This window comes from Canis aureus, chromosome 37 (genome assembly GCF_053574225.1).
Source record: "Canis aureus isolate CA01 chromosome 37, VMU_Caureus_v.1.0, whole genome shotgun sequence".
In the NCBI taxonomy this organism is placed as follows: Eukaryota; Metazoa; Chordata; class Mammalia; order Carnivora; family Canidae; genus Canis; species Canis aureus.
Genome location: NC_135647.1, coordinates 2,771,858 through 2,792,184, shown reverse-complemented (window position 1 = coordinate 2,792,184; position 20,327 = coordinate 2,771,858). Strand labels below are relative to the sequence as shown.

The window sequence follows — 20,327 nt, the reverse complement described above, 5'->3', positions numbered from 1 at the left end:
AACCAAGCAGAGTCATTCTCCACCTTCCCCCAGTACCCCAACTCAGTGGTGGTTATGAATTTTAGCTACATGTAAACATCCTATAAAGGAAATGTGCAGAGCAGAGGAAGGAGATACAAGTTTTGCTAGATGCCTCACTATGTCAGCCCGGATTTATTTGAAACCAATCCTCCTCATGGACTCCATGCTCTTGGTTCTGGAACTTCACTGAAGACAGCAATTAAGGATGTACTCTCATGTAAGAAAATGCTTTTATTTATTTATTCATGAGAAACACAGAGAGAGAAGCAGAGACATAGGCAGAGGGAGAAGCAGGTTTCCTACAGGGAGCCTGATGCAGGACTCAATCCCAGGATCCCTGGATCACGACCTGAGTCAAAAGCAGATGCTCAACCACTGAGTCACACAGGTACCCCCAAAACATATAACATAAAAAGAAAAATCAATCTTTTTAGCGTTACAAGTTTATATAATTCATAAAAAGGACTTAACATGAAATTGTTAAAATAATAAACATTCCTACATGGTTAAGCATTTGGATTCTAATCATTCACTTATGCACAGGGGTGGAAAAATTGGGTTACAACAAACTTTAAACTTGTTATAAAAACTATTGCCAATCAGAAAATAAGTTAAAGCATCTAAGTGTACTTCTGGTTAGTATGTAATAATATTTACTTTCCAAAATCCAATTTAACATAGCATTTCAAGAAATTTAAAATGTGTCTGTTTGGGGGTGTCTGGGTGGTTCAGTTGGTAGAGCATCCAACTCTTTTTTTTTAATAAATTATTTTTTTATTGGTGTTCAATTTACCAACATACAGAATAACACCCAGTGCTCATCCCATCAAGTGTCCCCCTCAGTGCCCATCACCCATTCACCCCCCCCCCCCACCCTCCTCCCCTTCCACCACACCTAGTTCATTTCCCAGAGTTAGGAGTCTTTATGTTTTGTCTCCCTTTCTGATATTTCCCACATATTTCTTCTCCCTTCCCTTCTATTCCCTTTCACTATTATTTATATTCCCCAAATGAATGAGAACATACACTGTTTGTCCTTCTCCGATTGACTTACTTCACTCAGCATAATACCCTCCAGTTCCATCCACGTTGAAGCAAATGGTGGGTATTTGTCGTTTCTAATGGCTGAGGAATATTCCATTGTATACATAGACCACAGCTTCTTTATCCATTCATCTTTCGATGGACACCGAGGCTCCTTCCACAGTTTGGCTATTGTGGACATTGCTGCTAGAAACATCGAGGTGCAGGTGTCCTGGTGTTTCATTGCATCTGAATCTTTGGGGTAAATCCCCAACAGTGCAATTGCTGGGTCGTATGTAGGGCAGATCTATTTTTAACTCTTTGAGGAACCTCCACACAGTTTTCCAGAGTGGCTGCACCATTTCACATTCCCACTAACAGTGTAAGAGGGTTCCCTTTTCTCTGCATCCTCTCCAACATTTGTGGTTTCCTGCCTTGTTAATTTCCCCCATTCTCACTGGTGTGAGGTGGTATCTCATTGTGGTTTTGATTTGTATTTCCCTGAAAGAATCCAACTCTTGATTCCAGCTCAGATCATCATCTTGGAGTCATGGGATCAAGCCCTGAGTCAGGCTCCACGCTCAGTGGGGAGTCTGCTTGAGATTCTCCCCCTCTCTCTGCCTCTCTCCCTGCCTGGCCTGTGAGCACAGTCTCTTCTCTCTCATATACATAAAATCTTTTAAAAATAATAAGATAGAATGTGCCAGTTTAGTTGTATTTATTGAATAAAATTAATAATAGGTATCTCTTGAAAATAAGAGCTCCAGGAACTAAAAAAATACCATAAAATTTCTGTCCCATTTCCTTATTAGCACAAACAAGTATCACTTTTACTTAGTGAGCATTATTCAGTTAACTCAGAATTTCACCAAAGTACAAACAAAAATTTTATTAGAAATCTGAAACTCAAGAAAAGATAATATAACTGACCTTGGTCAAGTAAGTATCAATGCTGTTATTTGAAGGGCATGAGCTTGAGGTAGGAATCACTACATTTTCTCTTGGAGTAACATTTCTATCCAGCAGTAAACTACTAGTCAGATTTCCAACATAAGGCAGTTCCAAGACGGGTCTCATAGTAAGAGTGCTGTGGAAAGGTCTGTTCTGCTGTTTCTCCACCAGATATTTGGTAGTGATATCTGCCAGCCTCTCACTAGCCCTGTGAAGATTACACAACACAAATGCTTAGTATTTCATTTTTCTCCAAATCATTCCTAAATGACCTGCATTTTTTAAAGTTTCCATAATAGTAAACAGAATGTGCCATTAAACAGTGTTTTAATGCTGAAAATGTGACAGAGCAGAGCAACTATATATAATCATAGGTTTAAAACTGTTCCAAAGGAGTATATATGATTCTAGGGATTCTTAACTAACAAGAAATTCAAATTAGGGGAGGGAAATAAATGGCTGTCCATGATGTACATGGACTGACAGGTAATACTTGCTACCTTCTGGAATGGATGTAACTACAAGATTCTGGAGGATGCCATTACACATATTTATATTTATTAAACCAGTTTAGAGACATAAAAATAACATCCCTCAAAGACATTTTCAAGGATGTGCTTTCACCACTCTTGTACATTTCACTCATTACCTCAGAGAAATTGAGTATTTGGCACCAAGGAATAACTCAGACCAATCATCTCTAGGGGCCAGGTAGATCACAGAGCTGTGATCAGAAAGGACTGAAACAGCTCCAGAGGCAATTAGCTGATAACAGTTACCAAGGCCCTGGAGATAGAATCTGCTCTTTTTATCTTCCACACGCCCCCTCATGCCCACCATGATGCTATTTTTTAGCTACGTTGAGATTTATTTTTATTTATTTATTTTTTAGCATTTTATTTATTTATTCATGAGACACAGAGAGAGGCAGTGACACAGGCAGAGGGAGAAGCAGGCTCCCTGCAGGGAGCCCGAAGCGGGACTTGATCCCTGGACCAGGATCATGCCCTGAGCCAAAGGCAGACACCCAACCTCTGAGCCACCCAGGTATCACCACTTTGGGATTTATACTGCCTTTCACCCATATGTGAATCTTTCTGTATTTCACATGTACACCTTTATATAAATTAGAAAAGCTACAAAGGATAGTCCCCGCACCCCAAGGCTCTCTAGTAATAATACCAAAGATACAATCAAGAAAGTTAATTTACCAATCTGCCAGGATGTGCAGTATTGGCACTTGATCTTTTGGGTTAAAGATGTAATCTTCCAAAAACAAACTCACTAATATTTCTATTTAGGGTAATTCTGACAAACAATTTTATAATAATATGCTGTCCAAATTATAAAGCTTTAAACAATTAGTTTGTAAAGATGATGAGACCAGATTAACTGAGAATATTAAGGGGAAAAAATAAAGTCATATACCACCACCCCCCAAAAATGGAGGAAAGAGGCTAACTGTCCTGGATGAACATATAAAGTTAAGTTTATTTACAAACATTATTTTCCAAAATTATACTATTCAACTGGTTTTCACTTCCTTACTTCCTACTCATCTCATAAACCCATCTCCATAAAAATTATGCTTTAGAGACAAATTAATAAGCTAAATCTATTTTCTATGATTCTGTTTTAACTTACTTGCTCAGTTTATTTGTCAATGACATTCGAATTTTTGATTCCCCTACGTAGAGTTGCCTGTATTTTTCCAATTCTGCTTTATCTTCTTGAGAATTTTTGATTTTGGATATTTCAGATTCTAGCTCTTTAATTCTTAGTTCCAGTTGACCTCTTATTGAAGCATTATTACTTTCTCTTAACTGTTCTAAGTTTTCTTGAGATGCTGCTTGTGTCTAAAGCAAATTAAAAACACAGTTTTAAAACAGCTATAACCTGGAAAATTATAGTATATTTCTTTCCTTTAGTTGTGAGTCAATGATTCAGAGAGGAATTTGAGAAAAAAAAAAAGGTTAAGTGTAAAATATTTATCATCAATGTCACCTGAATTAAATCTGAATGATAAAAATAAAGTTCAATCATTCTTATATTAGTAGTAGTGTGATCTGATAATTCAAAGAACAAGAGAATCAATTAAAAATTTTAAAAAGTGCATAGTACAACCTAAGAATAACCCGATTCTTGATTTCTTCTCAGAGCATGTTCTCAGGGGTCCTGAGGCCAAGCCCTGTGTCACACCCAGTATGGAATCTGCCCAGGATTCTTTCTCTCCCTCTGCCAATCCCCCTGCTCATGCTCAATAAATAAATAAACAAGTAAATTAAAAAAAAATAGAATCTTAAAAAAAGAAGAATAACCCAGGAATGGAATATGGAGCCCAGTGCAGGGCTTGATTTCACAAGCATGAGACCAAGACCTGAGCTGAGATCAAGAGTCAGCTGCTTAACCAACTGAGCCACCCAGACACTCCACGGTAAAAGTTTTAAATCACAATTTTTTTTCTTTTCCTCTTAATACTCTTGATTCCTACAAACTGGTCTTAAAAATAAAGTGATTCTCAGGAGATCAATTTAGTGAGAATAATGATGAAAACAGAAATCTTTACAGGAAGGAACGAATGCCTCCAGAAATCTACCAAACAGATTGCTGTAAAGGAAGCAGAGGCAACATACACAATGCATATAACCAAAGTGTAATTTGTAGTGAAATAAATGCAAGCATATCACATACAGATTAATAAATTAACCTGTAAAAATAGATTGACTTCTTTTAAATTTTCTACTATAACCAATCTTGCTCTCTCTTCAATCTCCCGTTTAGACTTTTCTATTTGACTGTTCTACCACATTGACTTCTAAATGACTTCTGAGGTTTACTACTTTTTGTTCCAACTTCTTTTTATTCTTTTCTAGTTTTTCACATTTCCTCTCTGTTGCTTTCATAGATAATAACTCTTGTTGAAGAACTTGATTTTTTGCATCCAGGTGTAGACATCTTGAAGATTCAGTTTCCAGTTTTGCTGTAAGATCATCAATCTGCATGAATAAAACAATACAGTTTGGAAGTGGAGTGAAAATAGTTTAACTAAAAACTATAACCAACATTATTTTTAAATATTTTATTTTTAAGTCTCTGAACTGAACTGTAGGCTCAAATTCTTAATGCCAAGATCAAGAGTCACATGCTCAGGCAGCCCTGGTGGCTCAGTGGTTTAGTGCCACCGTCAGCTTGGGGCGTGATCCTGGAGACCCATGATCAAGTCCCACATCAGCTCCCTGCATGGGGCCTGCTTCTCCCTCTGCCTGTGTCTCTGCCTCTCTCTGTGTCTCTGTGCCTCCCATGAACAAATAAATAAAATCTTAAAAAAAAAAAAAAAGAGAGAGTCACATGCTCTAAAGCGTAAGTCAGCCAGGGACTCCCATTTTAAAATAAACTCACTTGCAATAAAATATAATCTATATTGTAGTAGAGTCTTAAAATGTGAAACCTTGAAGAACTTAGAAAATCAAGAACAAAGTTAAAACCACTAGGAGTTACTAAAATAGATTTCTGCTATCATTGTCTTTGCCACACAACATTTGTACTTCATTTTATGCTTTTATTTTTCTATGACTGCTTCGGATATTTCCTCCATAAAATACCTGTAAGTCACCTCTTAGTAGAAACTCTCTTATACAGACATTTAATTTAAATAAAATTTTAAAAAAGAAAAGAAAGTCTCTTACCCTTTCCCCCATCCTAACATGCCATAATTTTTTAAAATTTATTTATTCATGAGAGACATAGAGAAAGAGAAAGAGAGGCAGAGATACAGGCAGATGGACAAGCTCCACAGGGAGCCCGATGAAGGACTCGATCCCAAGACCCCAGGATCATGCCCTGAACCAAAGACAGATATTCAAACCACTGAGCCACTTGGTTGTCCCAATACTCCATTAATTTTTAAGAAGTTTTAGTAATATCATATTGACTTATGTAAGTCTGAGAAAATAAATGCTTCCTAAGAGAAGCCTTTGAAAATAAGACTCTAATTATCGAATCTATAAATACTGATTCTAATGCCACAAGCCCTTTTCTGAATTACAAATGATTTACACTAATTTGAATTGCACTCCCAGGAGAAATGATTCTCAGGGTTAAGAAATCACACCTCTCAGTATAAAAATTTAGTGAGATGAATCATATACTTTTGGACAAAAATAAAGAATACCTAACTGAATAGTGTTATCTTATAATCCTCTGTTACTTCCCACAAAACAAGAGAACATACTAAGCAACAAAAACAACCAAAAACCTGACAGATTTTCACTGATGCTGAGTTGTGAAGAACTTCTTTCTTCTGGATATGATTGATAAGACAAGGTGAGTGGATGAGGCGGTTTTATAAATTCTTTGATACTTCGCCCATGATAATCCCTCCCCTTAAAATGTGCGGACCTTAGTAACTGGTTTCCAGTGAATAGAATTCAGCAGAACTGCTGTGTGATTTTTAAGGCTAGGTTAAAAAATGTGATATAGCTTCCATCGACATTCTTTTTCTAGGGAAACTAACCCTTAGAATCTAGCTGCTGTGGGGAAGCCCAGGCCACCTGGTGTGTCTTCATGTAGACATTTCAGCTGAGACTGACCCAGCTAACATCCTAGCCAAAAGCCAGCTTCAACAGCCAAACATTTGTATGAACATGGTTTTAGATGGTTCTAGTCCCCAGCTTCCAGTCATCTCAGCTGATACCAAATGAAGAAGAAATGAGTTGGCCTTATTCAGCTTTGCTTAAACTAAACACTTGTGAACCAAATAAATGCTGTTTTGAGCAACTAGGTTTTGAGGTGGTTTATTATGCAGCAATAAACAACTGGCACAGATAACTGATATTAAAAATAGGGTGCTGCCATTAAAAAAAATTAAACCTAAACCTCCTTTGAACCAAGAGATAGGTGGAACTTGAAAGGATGTAGAGAAGAGTAAGAATGAAAACCAAAAGAGCTTCCAAGAGACTGTTAGTGGAAACCTGATGGCCCTTGAAGAGGCTGACAGCAAGGGTTCTAGGTAAGTGAAGAAAATGACACTAGAGGAAAAGGAACTCATGCCACAAACCACTTGAAAGTAAAATTGATATGAAAAATAAACTAAAGAAGGTCTATTCAATATGAAAGAACCAGGACTAACTGGGTTCAAATATTTTTTCCACATTTATGGCCTTTCCATATGCTGAATTGCCAAATAATGCTAAAATAAAGAAATGGATTCTGGGTCAAGAACAAATCCAGGAAAACATGGCCTATGGATGAAGCCAAGACTATAAAATGTTTTTTTAAGACCTCAGAAGGACTTAAGGTATGCCTCAAATTTCTTTAAGGATCTTAAGAGTATGAGCTTCACAGGAGACCTCAGGTGAAAAGTTTATCTCAAAAAGACCTGGGAGAGTGGCTTTTCTACTGACATAAAATCCATTGATAGTCACAGAAAAACTCAAAAAGTTAAGAAAATTACTGCATCAAAAACACTGTTTGCGAGTCTGGACTAAAAGAGATAGCACAGATTGAAAATAGGCCTTTGGGTCTTAGAAGTCCCACAGGGAGGAAGCAGGCTGAAAACACAGCTGCAAACACAAGTCACTTCTTAAGGACAGAACCAAGAGCTCAGAGGGGACAGACAGCAAAGAGCCATGAAGAAAAATTTCCATGGTTAAGACTAAGTCCTCACTGAAGAACTGATAGCATGCATTAGGCTGCATTTCAAACCCGCTATGGACTAGTGTGATTTCCATCTTCTTTCTGAATGTAAGAGTCTTTAGCAAGTTACCAGAATGTTGTGTTTTCAGTAGCAGAGAACTGTCTCTTTAATTCTCAAGTCTTCATTCCTATTGAGAAGACTTGCACTCAAGGGACTACAGAACCCTGGCACCTTATCCCCACTGCACTTGATTAAGATGGCAAGATCTTGGACTCCATCCTGAACCCGATGCCATGATAACTGAGATTTGTGGGAGGTACTGGGAGGAGATGAGTGTATTTTTCATGTGAAAGGAATAATGAAAATTATGGCCGGTGGGTAAATTACACTAAAAATTTTGTTCTTTAAATGTGTCAATAGGTTTTAAAATATTCCATTAAAAAAAAAAAAAAAAGACTGTGGGCTAACCTTAGTAACTGGCTACTAACGAACCGAATATGGTCAATGTGATGTGTGTATTCCAAGGCTAGGCTACAAAAGGCAACACGGCTTCTGCCTTGTTCTGTATCTCAGGCTGCTTTCTTGGAATTTAGCTCCTCCTCTTGTGAGGAAGCTCAGGCCACAAAGAGAGTCCATGTGAGCCAGTGTAAGCATTTTGGCTTGCTTGCCCTAACTAAAATTCTAGGCAATAGCCAGCATCAACAATACCAGACGTGAAGTTTTTCTCTTGGTTTTTCCCCATTTATGATATTATTTGTGCATTTTTTTCATATATTCCCTTTATTATTGAGGTATGTTCCCTCTAAACCTACTTTGTGGAGGGTTTTTATCATGAATGGATGTTGTATTTCATCAAATGCTTTTCCTACATCTATTGAGATGATAATGATTCTTATCCTTTCTTTAATTAAGATGGTGTATTACACTGATTGATTTACAGATATTGAATCACCCATGTAACCCAGAATAAGTCCCATTTGATCATGGTGGTGATTTTCTTAATGTATTGTTAGATTCAGTTTGCTACTATTTTTGTTAAGGATTTTTACACTAGAATATTGGCCTGTAATTCTCTTTGTGGTGTCTCTATCTGGTCTTGGTATCAGGGTAATGCTGGCTTCATAACATGAATTTGGAAATTTTCCTTCCTTTTCTGTATTTTGGAATGGATTGAAAAGAATGTGTACTAACTCTTTCTTTAAATGCTTGGTAGAATTTGCCTCTGAATCCATCTGGTCCTAGACTTGTGTTTGTTCTGAGTTTTTGGATTAGTGATTCAAGTCGTCTGCTGGTTATTGGTCTGCTCTAATTTCTTCCTGCTTCAGTTTTCATAATTTATATGTTTCTAGGAATTTATCCATTTCTTCTAGGTTGTCCAATTTGTTGGCATATATTTTTCATAATATTCCCTTATAATTGTTTGCATTTCTGCATTATTGGTATTTCTCCTGTGTCATTTGTGATTCTAATTGGGTCTTTCCCTTTTCTTTTTGATAACTATGGCTAGAGCCTTGTCAATTTTATTAATCTTTTCAAAGAACCAGCTACCATTGATCTGTTCTATTTTTATCTTTGTATAGTTTATATATCATTTATTTCTGCTCTAATATTTTTTATAGAAGGTGGGGGGGACCGGGCAAAGGAAAAGGGAGAGAGAGAATCCTCCAGTAGATTCCTTGCTGAGGTTGGAGTCTGAAGCAGGGCTCAACTCCAGGACCCTGAGAACATGACCTGAGCCAAAATCAAGAGTTGGCCGCTTAACCAACTCAGGCACCCAGACACCCCTATTTTTGCTCTAATTTTTATTATTTTCTTCCTCTGCTGGCTTTAGGCTTCGTTTGTTGTTCTTTTTCTAGCTGTTGTTCTTTTTCTAGCTGCTTTACATGTAAGGTCAGGTAGTTTGAGATTTTTCTTGTGTCTTGAGGTAGGCCTGCATTGCTATATACTTCCGTCTTAGAATCACTTCGGCTGCATCTTAAAGGTTTTGGAAAATTGAATTTTCATTTTCACTTGTTTCCATGTGTTTTGAAATTCCTTCTTTTATTTCCTGGTTGGCCCACTCATTGATAGATGGATGTTATTTCACCTCCATGTTTTTGTGGTCTTTCCAGACTGTTTTTTGTAGTTGACTTCTAGTTTCATAGTATTGTGGTCGGGAAAGGTGCATGGTAGGACTTCAATCTTTTTGTACTTATTAAGGCCTGTTTTGTGGCCTAATACATGATATATTCTAGAGAATATTCCAGATCTGTATTCTGCTGTTTAAGGATGGAACATTCTGAATATCTCTTTAGTCCATTGCCCATGGCCCAGTGTGTCATTTAAAGCCACTGTTTCCTTGTTAACTTTCTGCCTATTTATATAAATGGGGTGTTAAAGTACTGAATTAGGGATTTCTATGCCTTCCTAAAATATCCAAATTGTACACTGTGTTCATGGATACTTTTGTGACTAGGAATAAAAGCAACTAATTCCAATTAAAATATACATATAAAATAAAAATAAAGTGCCATACAATTTTCTTGTATTATTACCAACTAGTTCTTTATGTTTGTCATTAATTGTTTTATGTACCTGGGTGCTCCCATGTTAGGTACATAAATATTTACAATTGATAGATCTCCTGTTTGTCCACTTTGTTATAAGGCCCTTCTTTATCTCTTGTTACAGCTTTGTTTTGAAATCTATTTTCTCTGATATAAGTATTGCTATTCTTTCTTTTGACATCTATTGGCACGATAAATGTTTCTTCATCTCACTTTCAATCTGCAGGTATCTTTAAGTCTAAAAGGAGTCTCTTATAGGCAGAATATAGACTTGTTTTTTAATCCATTCTGACATCCTATGTCTTTTGATTGGAGCATTTAGTCCATTTACATCCAAAGCAATTATTGATAGATATGTATGTGTCATTTTGCAACTTGTTTTGTGGTTGTTTCTGGAAATTTTCTCTGATTCTTTTTTGGGTCTTTGATGTTTTGCTGATTTTCTTTAGTGATATATTTGGATTTTGTTCTCTTCTTTGCATGTTTATTAGTGGTTTTGCCTTTGGTTTTGGTGTGTGTGTGTGTGTGTGTGTGTTTAATATTTCTTGCGGGGCTAGTTTCACAAACTCCTTTAGTTTTTGTTTGTCTGGAAAACTCTATCTGTCCTTCTATTCTAGGTAATAGGCTTGCTCGATAGAGTACTCTTGACTGCAGATTTTTCCCACCACATTGAATATATCATGCCACTCTCTTCTGGCTTACAAAGTTTCTGTTGAAAAAACTCCCAGTAACCTTAAGAGATTACTCATGGAAGCTTCTGATTTGTTTTCCTGCTTTTGTTTTCTTGATTGGTGTATTTTGCAAATTTAATTACAATGTGTTTTGATGTGGGCCTGCTTTTGTTGATTTTGATGGGAGTTTTTTCTGTGCCTCTTAGATCTTGGTATCTGTTGCCATCCCCAGATTAGAGAAGTTTTCAGCTATTCTTGCTTCAAATAAATTTTCTTACCCCTTCTCTCTCTCTTCTTTTACTGGGACTCTTATAATATGAATATTACTACATTTGATGGAGTCACTGATTTCCCTAGGTCAAATCTCATTTTGCATAATTCTTCTTTCTCTCTCTTATTCAGCTTCCTTGCTTTCCATTACTTTGTCTTCTAGGTCATTAATTTGTTCCTCTGCTTCCTCCTGTCTGATGTTCACTGCATCAGGTGTGTTTCTTTTTTTTTTTTTTAATTTATTTTTTATTGGTGTTCAATTTACTAACATACAGAATAACCCCCAGTGCCCGTCACCCATTCACTCCCACCCCCCGCCCTCCTCCCCTTCCACCACCCCTAGTTCGTTTCCCAGAGTTAGCAGTCTTTACATTCTGTCTCCCTTTCTGATATTTCCCACATATTTCTTCCCCCTTCCCTTATATTCCCTTTCACTATTATTTATATTCCCCAAATGAATGAGAACATATAATGTTTGTCCTTCTCCGACTGGCTTACTTCACTCAGCATAATACCCTCCAGTTCCATCCACGTTGAAGCAAATGGTGGGTATTTGTCATTTCTAATAGCTGAGTAATATTCCATTGTATACATAAACCACATCTTCTTTATCCATTCATCTTTCGTTGGACACCGAGGCTCCTTCCACAGTTTGGCTATCGTGGCCATTGCTGCTCTAAACATCGGGGTGCAGGTGTCCTGGCGTTTCATTGCATTTGTATCTTTGGGGTAAATCCCCAACAGTGCAATTGCTGGGTCGTAGGGCAGGTATATTTTTAACTGTTTGAGGAACCTCCACACAGTTTTCCAGAGTGGCTGCACCAGTACACATTCCCACCAACAGTGTATGAGGGTTCCCTTTTCTCCACATCCTCTCCAACATTTGTTGTTTCCTGCCTTGTTAATTTTCCCCATTCTGACTGGTGTGAGGTGGTATCTCATTGTGGTTTTGATTTGTATTTCCCTGATGGCAAGTGATGCAGAGCATTTTCTCATGTGCGTGTTGGCCATGTCTATGTCTTCCTCTGTGAGATTTCTGTTCATGTCTTTTGCCCATTTCATGATTGGATTGTTTGTTTCTTTGGTGTTGAGTTTAATAAGTTCTTTATAGATCTTGGAAACTAGCCCTTTATCTGATATGTCATTTGCAAATATCTTCTCCCATTCTGTAGGTTGTCTTTGAGTTTTGTTGACTGTATCCTTTGCTGTGCAAAAGCTTCTTATCTTGATGAAGTCCCAATAGTTCATTTTTGCTTTTGTTTCTTTTACCTTCGTGGATGTATCTTGCAAGAAGTTACTATGGCCGAGTTCAAAAAGGGTGTTGCCTGTGTTCTTCTCTAGGATTTTGATGGAATCTTGTCTCACATTTAGATCTTTCATCCATTTTGAGTTTATCTTTGTGTATGGTGAAAGAGAGTGGTCTAGTTTCATTCTTCTGCATGTGGATGTCCAATTTTCCCAGCACCATTTATTGAAGAGACTGTCTTTTTTCCAGTGGATATTCTTTCCTCCTTTGTCGAATATTAGTTGACCATAAAGTTGAGGGTCCACTTCTGGATTCTCTATTCTGTTCCATTGATCTATGTGTCTGTTTTTTGTGCCAGTACCACACTGTCTTGATGACCACAGCTTTGTAGTACAACCTGAAATCTGGCATTGTGGTGCTCCCAGCTCTGGTTTTCTTTTTTAAGATTCCCCTGGCTATTTGGGGTCTTTGCTGTTTCCACAGAAATCTTAAAATAATTTGTTCTAGCTCTCTGAAGAAAGTCCATGGTATTTTGATAGGGATTGCATTAAACGTGTAAATTGCCCTGGGTAGCATTGACATTTTCACAATATTAATTGTTCCGATTGATGAGCATGGAATATTTTTGCATCTCTTTGTGTCTTCCTCAATTTCTTTCAGAAGAGTTCTGTAGTTTTGAGGGTAGAGATCCTTTACCTCTTTGGTTAGGTTTATTCCTAGGTATCTTATGCTTTTGGGTGCAGTTGTTAATGGGATTGACTCCTTAATTTCTCTTTCTTCAGTCTCATTGTTAGTGTATAGAAATGCCATTGCCATCAGAGAAATACAAATTAAAACCACAATGAGATACCACCTCACACCAGTGAGAGTGGGGGAAATTAACAAGGCAGGAAACGACAAATTTTGGAGAGGATGTGGAGAAAGGGGAAACCCTCCTGCATTGTTGGTGGGAATGTGAACTGGTGCAGCCACTCTGGAAAACTGTGTGGCGGTTCCTCAAAGAGTTAAAAATAGATCTGCCCTGCGACCCAGCAATTGCACTGCTGGGGATTTACCCCAAAGATATAGATGCAATGAAATGCCGGGCCACCCGCACCCCAATATTTATAGCAGCAATGTCCACAATAGCCAAACTGTGGAAGGAGCCTTGGTGTCCATCGAAAGATGAATGGATAAAGAAGTGGTTTATGTATCCAATGGAATATTACTCAGCCATTAGAAACGACAAATACTATTTGCTTAGATGTGGATGGAACTGGAGGGTATTATGCTGATTGAAATAAGTCCATCAGAGAAGGACAAACATTATATGGTCTCATTCATTTGGGGAATATAAAATTTTATTTCTTAAATTCTACATAGGAGTGAAATCGTATGGTATTTGTCTTTCTCTGACTTATTTTACTTAATGTAATACCCTCTAGGTTCATCCATGTCATTGCAAATGGCAAAATGTCATTCTTTGTGATGACTGAGTCATGTTCCATTGTGTATAGACCACATGTTTATCCATTCATCAGTTCATGGGCACTTGGGATGCTTCTGTGTCTTGGCTCTTGTGAATAACACTGCAGAAAACCTTGAGGTGCAAGTATCTTTTAAGTTAGTGTTTTGTTTTCTTTGGGTAAATCCCTTTCCTGCCTTATTTCTCTACTCAGCCCCATTTTTTTTTTTTTTAACTCAGCCCCATTTAAGGTCTAATGAAATGTCATTTCGACTCTTGGTTTCAGCTCAGATCATGATCTCAAGGTCACGAGCCCACATGTGGCACCAGTGCTCAGCACAATCTGCCTGAGATTCTCTCCCTCTCTCTCTATCCCTTTGCCCTTCCCCCTACTCTGTCTCTCAAATAAATACATCTTAAAAAAAATTGAGGCTTGAGAGAAAGTCCCAGAAAATCCTGCATCTATCAAATATGAGTTCCAGAGAAAGAGGACTGAAAAAAAAGTAATAAAAGTAATGACAGGAAAACATCAAAAGTGAGTCTCCAGATTTAAGGGGATTATTAAAAATTAAGCAGGATGAAAAACAACCATAGATATTAGAGAGGTTCAAAACAAGTCTCCCCAAAATGTGTCATTTGGGCACATGGACTATTTTAAACTGAAAACAATCAAGACCCAGAAAACTCAGGAAAAATCTTACTGCTCCCTTAACTACCTGAAAGAATTTAGACAGAGACCTAGCCCAGAAAGACAACTATTATCAGGAATAATTTTTTTTTATTATTATTGGAGTTCAATTTGCCAACATATAGCATAACACCCAGTGCTCATCCCATCAAGTGCCCCCCTCAGTGCCCATCACCCAGTCACCCCCACCCCCCACCCACCTCCCTTTCCACCACCCCTTGTTCGTTCCCAGAGTTAGGAGTCTCTCATGTTCTGTCTCCCTTTCTGATATTTCCCACTCATTTTTTCTCCTTTAGGAATAATTTTTTTATCTGAGTGACAGTTCTGTATGGCAGGGCAAACATCTAACTGCCAAGCATCTTTTTTCCTTATTGTCCTGTGAATCATCCTCCTTTCTTTGAAGCCCCAGGTCCCTGTCCCATTCCTTAGCTGAAGATGGCATATAAATAGGAACTGCCCAGCTTGACCTTATGTCTCATATTCTTTTTTTTTCTGACAGCAATAAATTTATTAAGTATTCCCCCCAAAAAATATAAACACCAGTAAAAACAAAAAACAAAACAAGCCATAAAACAGGCCTAGAGCTGACAATAAAGCAGACACGATGGAGCTGCCCTATGGTGGGAAAACAGGACTCACATGGGGTGGGGATGCCATAAATACTGGAGGACAAACAGTCGGGAGCCCTAGGGTGCTGTGGACCAGAGCTGGTGGGAGCAAGTCTTGGGGCGGTGTCAATGGCGACATGGCTCTGGGGGACAGGCTTCTGGGCCACAGCAACAGCCTGGCTGTGCCCCTCCAGCTGCTTCACTTGGGGCCCTGAGCCTCAGACTCCTCATCTTCATACATCTCGCCCTCCTCATCAGCCGTGGCATTCTGGTACTGCTGGTACTCGGGCACCAGGTCATTCGTGTTGCTCTCGGCCTCAGTGAACTCCATCTCGTCCATGCCCTCACCCATGTACCAGTGCAGGAAGGCCTTGTGCTGGAACATGGCTGTGATTTGCTCCGAGATGCGCTTGAACAGCTCCTGGATGGCCGTGCTGTTGCCAATAAAGATGGAGGACATCTTGAGCCCCCTGAGTGGGATGTCACACACGGCTCCCTTCACCTTGTTGGGGATCCACTTGATGAAGTAGCTGCTGTTCTTGCTCTGGATGGCCAGCATCTATCTGCTCGTCCACCTCCTTCATGGACATGCGCCCACGGAGGACGGTGGCCACGGTCAGGTAGCGGCCATGGCGGGGGTCACAGGCAGCCATCATGTTCTTGGCATCGAACATCTGCTGAGTGAGCTCGGGCACTGTGAGTGCGCGGTAATGCTGGCTGCCCCTCGCGGTGAGTGGGGCAAAGCTGGGCATGAAGAAGTGCCGGCGGGGGAAGGGCACCATATTCATGGCCAGCTTGAGCAGGTCAGCATTGAGTTGTCCGGGGAAGCCAAGAGAAGTAGTGAGATGATTTATATGCCATCAGCCGACACCAGATGGTTGAGGTCACCGTAGGTGGGCATGGTCACTTGAGAATGCGGAAGCAGTTGTCATACAAAGCTGGTGGGGGGACAGCATGGCGTTGTAGGGCTCCACCACTGTGTCTGACACCTTGGGCAAAGGCATCACACTGAAGGTGTTCATGATGCGGTCGGGGTACTCCTCGGGCACCTTGTTGATGAGCAGTGTGCCCATCCCGGGCCCTGTGCCCCCGCCGAGTGAGTGGGTCAGCTGGAAGCCCTGCAGGCAGTCTCAATTCTCACTCCTTCTGCACCATGTCCAGGACTGAGTCCACCAGCTCTGCACCCTCCGTGTAGTGACCTTTGCCCCAATTGTTGCCATCCCCACTCTGACCAAAGATGAAGTTGTCAGGCCTGAAAAGATGCCCAAAGGCCCCAGACCGGACACTGTCCAAGGTTCCAGGCTCAAGGTCCACCCGAATGGCCCGAGGCATATACTTATGAGAAGAGGCCTCCTTGTAGTAGACACTGATGCGTTCCAGCTGCAGGTCTGAGTTGCCCACATAGTTGCCACTGGGGTCTATACCGTGCTTATCGCTGATGACCTCCCAGAACTTGGCTCTGATCTGGTTGCCGCACTGGCTGGCCTGGATGTGCACGATCTCCCTCATGCTCGGTGCTTGTGGCGGGCGGCTGTGGGACACGCGAGGGCGGGTCGGGGCTGGCTGTGGATATGTCTCATATTCTTACAGCCCCTCTCATACATATGTAATCAAATTTGTTTTCTCCTATTAATCTATCATATGTTAATTCAATTATGAAACCAGTCAAATAACCTTGAAGAGTAGAAGGAATTTTTTTCTCCCCAACATGTTCTTATGAGATGAAAAAAAAAAGAATATCTTAAAAGCTTTCAAAGAAGAAATATAATTATCTACAAAGAACGGATCCAATTGGTATTAAATTTTACTATAGCAATGCTGGATACAAGAAGTGGATAAATTAAATTTTCGAAGTAGCAAAGGAAAATATAAATTTGAATCTAAACAACAAAATATTCACCAGTAACAGGATGATTAGATGAGATATAGTACATTCATATTATGAGCTATGATTCAGCAGTTAATCATAACACTGTCTCTAAGACATATTGTTAGTGAAAAAGTAAGTTGCAGAATCATATATGTCAATCATGGCTCAACCAGAGAAACAGAATTAGTAAGAAATATGAAATAAGAGATGGATCACAAAAACTTGTCTTATGCAATTATCAAGGCTGGCTAGGCAAGCTGGAAAATCACAGGGCATCAGGAAGGGAGTAATCTACAACTGTCAGTTGCAAGCTGAAACTCATGCCCCCAGACAGAATTTTTTCTTATCTGGGATAATACCCCTTCCTAAATCAACTGATTATGTAATCACATCTTCAAAGTACCTTCAAAGCAACACCTAGATAGGTGTTTGATGGAATTATTAGGAACCATATAACCTCACCAAGTTGACACATAAAACCAACCATCATGCATGTGATTTTACATACACATTTGTATTATGATACAGATGCACTGCTGCACGGTGTGTGCATGTGTGTATGTGTGTATGTAGACAGAGTTCAGGAAGGATGCACACCAACTTGATAACAATAAGAGTAAAAATTGGCAAGTTGAAAAGTAGAGTGGTGTAGGGCAAAGAGGAGATTCACTTTTTACTCTTTATAGTTCTGGTGGGGGATGCTGATAATGAGGCAGACATGGATGTGCAGGGGCAGGAGGTAAATAAGAAGGTGCCGAGCCTTTGGTTTAAATTTTCTGTGACTCTAAAATTACTCTAAGAATTAATTTCTATTCTTTTTCTAAGATTTTATTTTTTTATTTTTATTTTATTTTTTTAAAGATATTATTTATTTGAGACAGAGTGAGAGAGAAGAGCTTGTGTGCACAAGCAGGGTGAGGAGCAGAAGGAGAAACAGACTCCCCATGGTGCAGGGAGCCCAATGTGGGGCTCAATCCTGGGGCTCTGGGATCATGACCTGAGGCAAAAGCAGACGCTTAACTGAGCCATTCAGGTGTTCCTTTTTAATTTTTATTTATTTATTTTTTAGAAAGAGTGTGCATAAGCGGGGGTGGGGAGAGGCAGAGGGAGCAGGAGAAAGAGAATCTTAAACAGGCTCCATGCCTCAATCTCATGACCCTGAGATCATTACCTAAGACAAAATCAAGAGTCATATGCTTAACTGACTGATCTACCTAGGCACTCAGAAGATTTTATTCTTAAGCAATCTCTACACCCAACAGGGGACCTGAACTCACAACCTTGAAATCAAGTGTTGCATTTCCCACTGACTAAGCCAACCAGGTGACACTCTGTTCTTTTTTTAAATGACAGATTACCAGAAAAAAAGTAGCAATCAAGTTGGTAGCAGAGCTAGAATAAATGCTAAAAGGTAGTAGGAAAATATCTTTTATATACCTAAGGTAAAGAACTCATAACATAGAATTCAATATATAATAAATTATCATTCAAAAGGAAGATAAGTCAATATATATTCAAGTATGAAAGGGGCACCTGGGTGGCTCAGTAGGTTACATGTCTGCCTTCAGCTCAGGTCATGATCTTAGGATCCTGGGATCCTGAGCAGGGAGCCTGCTTCTTCCCCTTCTCACCCAGATCATGTGCGATTTCTTTCTCTCTCTCTTTCTCTCTCTCTCTCTCTCTCTTTCTCTCTCAAATAAATAAAAAAATATCTTTTTTAAAAAGTTTGAAAAACCAAGAGTTTATTCCTCACTGGCATTTGTGAAGAAACTACTAAAGAATATGCATCAGCCATAAAACTGATTCAGAGAAGGAAAGAGGAAATTCAACAAGTGAGCAAATTCATTTGAAAACCATAGCTAAACTAAATGAAGTATTGAGTGTGAAAAAAATAATCACAGTATGAGGTGTCTGGATGGCCCAGTTGGTTAAGTGTCTGACTCTTTCTTTTGGCTCAGGTCATTATCTCAGGGTCCTGGGATCAGGCTCCACACTCAGTGAGTAGTCTGCTTGAGGATTTTTCTCTCCTTCTCCCTCTGCCCCTTCCTCCATTCTCTCTCTCTCTCTCAAATAAAAATAAGTACATCTTAAAAGAAAAAAAATAACAATAGTAATTTTCACAGATGTTTAAAAATTGGAAAATTCTAGATAACAATACTCAGAAAGCTGATGGCAGGGTAGTTCAAATTGAAATAAAAATTAAAAATATTTTTGTTGCTTTTGGAAAAGAATAGTTAATATTTACCTTAGAACTTGTTGGAAAGGGGTGCCTGAGTGGCTCTATTGGTTAAGAGCCTAACTCTTGATTTTGACTCAGGTCATCATCTCAGGGTTGTGAAACTGAGCTCCAAGTCAGGTTCCCCACTCATCAGGGAGTCTGCCTCTCTCCCTCTTCCTCTCCTTCTACCCCTCCCCCTGTATGTGCACTCACTCTCGCTCTTTCTAAAATAAATAAATAAATAAATCTTAAAAAAAGAAAAGAATTTGTTGGAGAAATGTAAAACCAAGAGTAATTTTTAAAACAAGCCATGAGAATTAAGAAAAAATGTAGTACTCCAACAATAAGAGCAGGAATAAAAGTAGAAAAAGCAAGTGAGAATAAAAGCTTGACAAAAGGATGACATAAAATAGGGTACATTCTAAGGAAATTAATAAACTCTTGAAAATTTCTCTGTAGAACACTATCCATCAAAACCTACAGTCGTTAATCCAGTACATAAGTGAAAATTCATAGTTTTAAATGCACTTATTATAAAATAGGAAGCAGTCAACTTAAGTTAGAAAAATAATTTAAAAAGTTGGAAGAAGGAAATAAAGGCAAAGGTAGAAATTTAAAAAAACAATGTCAAAGAATTTTAAGAGAGTTAAACTGCAGAATCAAAACCTGCTTCTCTTAAAATTTAAAAAAAAAAAACTGCTTTAAAAGCCTTCCTAAGGAAAAAAGAGAGTAAACACAAATTAATAATAGGAATGGAAAAGGGGTCATAAGTACAGATAAAAAATAGGTTTTTTTAAATTTTAAAAAATACATGAAAATGTTCTGGCAATTTAAAAATTAGTGACATAAACACATTTTTAGAAAAATTATCAAGTTGGCTTAAGAAGAAATTCAACAGCTAATTCACCTTATACTACCAAAGAAATTTAATTGGTTGGTAAAAATTTCCATCTCTTAAAGGAACTAGACCCAGATAAGTCACAGGAGAGATTCAGCAATCTTTCAAGAAACAGGTTATTTCTGGTTGGCTGGAAAGATGGCAGAGTTGGAGGATCCTAAACTCTCCTCCTCCTCCCATGGATACAAGAAGGTAACACTCACAGCAGTGGAAATAACCCAGAAAATGACCCAAGACT

General features: G+C 38.8%; 1 protein-coding gene and 1 pseudogene across 6 annotated transcripts in view; both read right to left on the bottom strand.

The window, feature by feature from the left end:
• SLC17A2 (solute carrier family 17 member 2) overlaps positions 1-20,327 on the bottom strand; it is a 76,649-nt gene that overhangs the window by 24,782 nt on the left and 31,540 nt on the right. For all 6 annotated transcript variants that reach the window (XM_077886265.1, XM_077886263.1, XM_077886268.1 and 3 more), the window contains exons 2-4: positions 4,703-4,991; positions 3,640-3,851; positions 1,975-2,203 (exon numbers count right to left, since the gene is read on the bottom strand). The gene's annotated coding sequence lies outside the window, so the exon portion shown is untranslated. The remainder of the gene's footprint in view (positions 1-1,974; positions 2,204-3,639; positions 3,852-4,702; positions 4,992-20,327) is intronic.
• On the bottom strand, positions 14,714-19,865 carry LOC144306391 (tubulin beta-3 chain pseudogene; annotated as a pseudogene).